The following is a 6606-nucleotide window of genomic DNA, read 5'->3' as shown; positions in this document are numbered from 1 at the left end:
CAGTCATTCCATTAGTAGCTATTTAGTATATAAAAATGAATTACATGTTCACCTAAAAACGTATTCACATTTTTGTATCCTTTGGATAAACACCTAGTATTGCAATTGCTGGAATGAAGGGGCACATGCACCCCAATATTTATAGCAGTGCTATCAACAATAGCCAAATTATGGAAAGAAACCAAATGTCTATCAACTGATGGATAAAGATGTGATATATATATACATGTATATATGTGTATACATATATATATATACATGTATACATGTATATATGTGTATATGTATACATGTATATATATATGTATACACACACACACATATATATGTATATACATATATATATGTATATACACACATACAGACACACACACACACAAAATAGAATATTACTTGATGATCACAAAGAATTAAATCTTGTCATCTGCAACAACGTGGATGGAACTAGAGGGTATTATGCTAAGGGAAATAAGCCAGTCAGAGAAAGGTATCATATGATTTCACTCAAATGTGGAATTTGAGAAACACAACAGATTTACATAGGGAGAGGGAAGAAACAATAAGATTAAAACACAGAGAGAGGCAAACCATAAGAGACTCTTAAATACAGAGAACAAACAGAGGGTTGCTGGAGGGGAGGTTGTGGGGGGTTGGGTTAAATGGGTGATGGGCAATAAGGAGCACACTTTCCGGGATAAGCTCTGGGTGTTATATGTAAGTGATGAATCAGTGGGTTCTACTCCTGAAACCAATACTACACTGTATGTTAACTAACTTGAATTTAAATAAATACATTTTAAAGAGCTTATTTACAAATATTCAAATCCACTTTCGTGGTAATAGCCAAAACACTGGAAATAACCCAAATGTCCATCAACAGGTGAATGGATAAACAAATTGTGGAACAGATGTGTATTCCATACCTTGGAAAACAACTCAGCAAAAAAAGGAAGGAACTAATGATACCAATGATACACATAATGAACGCAAATGAATCCCCCAAATAATTATGCTCCATGGGCGGGAAAAGGCAAAAAACCCACACATATCATATGATTCCATTTATATAAAATTCTAGAAAATACAAACCAATCTGGAGTGATAGTAGTCAGTCCAGTGACTGCCTGGAGAGGAGATTTAGAAGGAGGATGGATAGATTACAAAGGGGTACGAGGGACCTTTCGAGTTCCTTCATTCATTACTTAATTATGGTGACTGTTGCCAGGGTATATACATATGTCAAAACTTCCCAAGTGGTACACTATTCTCTATGTTAGTTATTATGTGTTAAATATACTTTTTTTTAAAGTTTATTTTATTTATTTATTTTGAGAGGGAGAGGGAACACGAGCAGGGGAGGGGCAGAGAGAGAGAGAGAGAAAGAATCCCCAGCAGGCTCTGATGCCAGTGCAGAGCCCGACGTAGGGCTTGAACTCATGAACCGGGAGATCATGACCTGAGCTGAAGTCAAGAGTCTGATGCTCACCAGACTGAGCCACCCGGGCACCCCTATATGTTAAATATATTTCAATAAAGCTGTTAAAAATGTCACTGGACACTAATTTCGCTTAAAATAATCGCATCATTGTGACCAGTCCAGAATGCTGACAATTAATACATTTATTACACACTTATTTACTGAAGATTTAATAAGTGCCAGATAAAATTTGTGAATCCAAATAGGAAAAAAGCCCTTGCCCTCAGAACACTCACAGTCTACTGGTGGAGGTCAAATGTAGATACACAATGTGTTGAAGTCAGTTCTACAGAAGAGGCGTGCAGGAAGTGAGAGAGGAGGGATAAAGGGAACATGGAGCCAACCAGACAAGGCTTCCACAAAGATGAGATGCTTGAGCATCCTGATCTTGGAAGATTAGAGGAGGAGGGGAACCACATGAACCAAGGCACATGGTCAGAAGCAAGCATGATGCAGTGAGGGGGAGAGAGAGTCCATGGAGATGAACCGAAGAGTAGGCCAGATCAGAAAGGCTTTTGTGTGCTCCAATTTTATCCCACCGGCTATTAAGAGTTAGTTAAGGGATTTAAAAGGAAAGCAATGACATTACCAAATTTGCATTTTTGGCAAATCACTTTGGAAGCTGTGTGGAGGGCCGCCACGAGGAAAATAAACCTGGATGCAATTTGCTCAGGTGGAGAACACTGCCATGGGCTCAGCGCACAATGGTGACTGCTTCAACAAAGAGACTCTTCAACAAAGAGAGTGTGGAAAAGAGAGTTTGGATTCCATCAACATTTTGGAGGAAGGGTCTATAGATAATCAGACCACTGCTGGTGAAGGAAATGAAGGCTACTTTGCTACAACCAGGCATCTGATTTGGGCAATCAGGTGAATGGTGATGCCATTCATTTAAGCGAGGACACATAGCAGGTTCAAAGGGAAAAAAAATTAGTTCCGTTTTGGAAGTGTTGAATTGGACACACGTTTGGGATATCTACATGGACGTGTTTTAATAAGCAAGATTCTAGATACATCTCAGAGCTCTTAGAACTCAGCAAAACTGATGTGTCATGTTAGAAACTCCACTCACTCCTATTGACGATATTCATATTCTAGCAAAAGAAATAATAGTCACCATTTGCTGAGCATTTCTTTACACTAGTTATTGGGCTAAGCACCTCACACACATTATTCTAAGTAATCCACACAGAAAATCGATGTCAGTATTTTCTACTTGTGCTACTGAGGAGGAAAGTGAGGTCTGTCAGGGTTATGTAATTTGCCCAGAAACACATTATGCTGCAGCAGAGTTTCTTAACAACTGTAGAATGCCAGAACCCTATATTTTAAAGGTGTTCCAAAAAGAGCAGCATGTAGCTGTGCCCATAACTCACCCCATGCATAACTCACCAAAGAGCCTAGAAGTAAAAATAATCCTGAGGAAAAGCCCCTTGTCTTTAGAAATCAAGGGGAAACAAGGAGAGGAACAACCATAACATGAATCCAACATCCAAGCCCAGGTCACCAGGAGGCAATCATTTGTCAGTTACCCGTGTCTCTACTTTATATTTTCAGATATGACTATTTAGCCTAACTGGTTTCACATCTTGGTCCAACTTCTTTTTCTTGCATTGAATTATAGACTCACGGAAAGTAATGACTTAGCAGTTCAGCACTTTTCCAAGAGACTTGCCACATGAACAATAAATAGCCTTAAGTCTCTCTCTTATGGGCCACATGATCTTAGGCAAGTCATTGAATCTCTTTGAGCGCCATTATTCTCACAATTTAATGGGAATAATCCATCCACGCTATCTACCGCAGCAGACTCGGGTTCAAAAATACATATTAAAATGCATTGAAAACTATAAAGCACAAGTAGAACTGTAGAGACGCATATCAACTTTTGTTTGTTTCCTCCTCTACAGTGTCTAGGTGACCTTCTATGTATAGTTTTCAAGGACAGATGTAAGACTCAAAATTATCCGGTGCGATTTATTCCCTAATTTTGCTTTCCCTTGAAAAGACTCTGAGAAATTGCCTGTACTTTACAAAACAAAGAAAATGCTATTTTCTTTTACCTACAAAATTGCATAGTTTCCATCTTTCAAACCATTGCTCAAAATCCAGTTATCAGTCTGTCTTCTAAAGTTAAGTTTCTTGCATAAAAATGAATCTGATACACCACTCCCTACAACACAAACACTAGTATATTTCTCTATATAGTCCGTGACTGTATTTGGTAATGAGATGTAATGTTGAGCTATGGGGCTCTTAGAGACCTTGGTTCGTTAACAGCTCCATTTATTAGTGATGTAACTTTGGTCAAATGACATCGCTCCATCACTTCATTCCCTCGTCTGTAAAATGACACGAATAATAATGTTTGACTCATAAGGTGCTGAAGATTCAATGCGATAAACAACATAAAAATTATTATGGTGTCTGCCATAAGTAAGAGCGCAATAAATATCAGACAGTATTGTTCATTAACGTCATTGGTATGCATTTTCCATGTGCACAGGAAACTGCTGCCTGACTACATGTCTCTATTTTTTAAATCTCTATCTTTTTTTCCTCTTCCTATCTTCCTTATATACATAGAGATATCCTGGCCAATGAGCCTTCTCGATAATTCTGAGATACCTGAGCATGATCTACAGGTCTTCAAAGTTTTAATGCTACCCTTATGCTCCTCCGATTTGCAAGACCAGATCATGCCTCCTCGTGTTCCTCTAATTTGCTGTCGCAACAACATCCAGTGAATACTTTAGAAGTTTTAAGAAATTTTATGGAACTGTGCCCATGTAATTATGCAGCTATATTCTTATAATCATTGCATAATTTGATCTTTTATACCTCATTTTCCCACAGCCTAATCTTTGCTTCAATCACGCGGCCTTTGCTACCACTTTCTTCCTCAGCCTTGCAGGCACAGAAATTTTATTTGGTCAGTATACCCACAGTGGCTCTACTTCTCAGGAAGAGATTCACCTTCTCCAGGCTCACAAGAATGGATCTAGAAAGCTAGAGTCATCATTTACTAGTTTCCAAGGAAAATATCCCTATGGCATAGATCAGAATACTGGCATTAACACGATCATCACATTCTATATTCTATGTGGGGAAGGGAAAATCAGATGCCATGGAGAGATTATTTTCACAGCTACTGAGCAAACCTGAAGTTTCATGACCAGAACATTATCTCACTCAGCAGATTTACACAGGCAGCAACAGAGCAGTCAAAGCTGCCTCAACAAGCAGGGCGTCAAAGTAGTAAAAGTCAGAGAAATCAAATGGTTAAAAAGAACAGAGGAAAACCCTTCTACATGGGACCTGAGTTTCTGACATTCAGCTGACAAAGGTTTCCTCTCCCATGGACAGTGTTTTAATGAGCCTAGCTGAAGAATTCTCTCTCTCTCTCTCTTTCTTTCTCTCTCTCTCTCTCTCTCTCATTCTCTTTCCTTAGTTGGTCCTCCTACTTGGGGACATACTCTTTCTTTAATTGTATTAAAACATGCAACTTAGATTATCATTGTCTCCTTACAGCAATTGGCATTTTTCTACTCTGACCTGATATCTATAGATTTTATTGTTTAGCTCCATAAATGTAATTGTACTTCCTTCGTATAATTCCTGGGGAAAGAATCATTTAAATTTTGGTAAAGATTCCAAATTCATAAGAGTCCAGACTGAGAATATTAGACACCTCACAGGAATGTTTTCTTTCATAAGAAATAAATTACACTAAAAAAATTACACTCACATACACACACACACATCACACGAATGTTTTGGCATAGAAACAATAAGTCAAAAACTGAACTATGAAAGGAATCCATTTTGGGTTGGGGGCATTTCTCTAAGAACATTCCTGGCCTCTATCTGTCTTTGACTCATTCTACTCCTAGGGAAGTAGTCTGACTTTTCTGACTGGTAATTTATGAAAGAACAACTACTTAGACATACTCAGTTCTACATTATCTTTCATCCTTTTGGGAGCAACGTTACCTCCATGTCTAAGCCTTTGGTCTAGCTAACCAAGAGTGTAAGAGTAGGTACCTGCTTAATTTTGGGGTTTGGAAGAGAAAGACACTTTACTAACAGAATCGGTCCTGCCCTGAAACCTGGATTCAGTGAATGTGTTGTTTTACCCTTATTTACTTCTAATTTCTCGACTTGCTCATAAACGAGGTGGAAGATGGCCATACAATTTGCCAGCCCATCCCTTGGAAATTGCATATCCAATTGAAGGCTAAATTATTAGTACTGTTAATGCATAAGTCTATGAACTTCAGGCTCCTGAGCAGCCACCTTTGGATGAACAATTTACTCTTCAGTCTAGAGAAGATGCTAAATTATTTGTTTAAAAATGTTTCATAGGCCCATGCACACATTTTTCTAAGATAGAGCAGTGCAAAGCTCTCCACATACCGTTTTAAGCACTAATATGTTTCTGAGATCACACAGGTCTGAGAGGACGTGCTTTCCCTTCCCAAAGACATCCTTAAGCCAGACACTGTAATTAATTCTTTGGGGGCAATGTAGTGAGGGAAGACTCCTGGGACCATTTTCACACTACCACCAGCTTTTGTGTGAAAGGTGAGATGTGTTTAGCTCCAAGTCTCAATTATTCCTGCTTTCTCTCTAGTTGCCTACATCAGGTCATGCTTCTGGTACCAGAATCGTTTTAGGACCCTCATGCAACAGTGAAGATAAAGCACAATAGAATTCTCTTCTTTTTAATGAGAAGGCTTTTCCAAACTTGACAAAACAGTACTGTATGACCACTTGATTTTAGTCTTTATGAAGTAAATGTATTCCCAATCAATTCCCTCTGTCTGTAAGTAGATTTAGCTTTTCATTAAGATTTGTTAGGATAGTGATATTCAGTATTTGCTGAGTCTCCCGGTAAGACACTGAATTTATTGGCTACCTTTCCATCTTCTTTGAAGGCTGTTCAGCTTCAGAAAACAAATTTTAAAAAGTCATTTTTTCACTGAGAGAATGATGTTGACTCCTTGTTAGAATTCTGATTATGCCGTACAGCCTTTAAAGGTAAATTTCAGAAGTAGATATAGTTGCCAAAATCTCTCTCATTTAATTTGACTCGGGTGTTATTTTTTTAAAAAATACTAATTCCTTCT

This window comes from Acinonyx jubatus, chromosome A1, assembly GCF_027475565.1.
Source record: "Acinonyx jubatus isolate Ajub_Pintada_27869175 chromosome A1, VMU_Ajub_asm_v1.0, whole genome shotgun sequence".
Classification (NCBI taxonomy): domain Eukaryota; kingdom Metazoa; phylum Chordata; class Mammalia; order Carnivora; family Felidae; genus Acinonyx; species Acinonyx jubatus.
The sequence above is the reverse complement of the archived record's forward strand: the minus strand, read 5'-3'. Positions refer to the sequence as shown.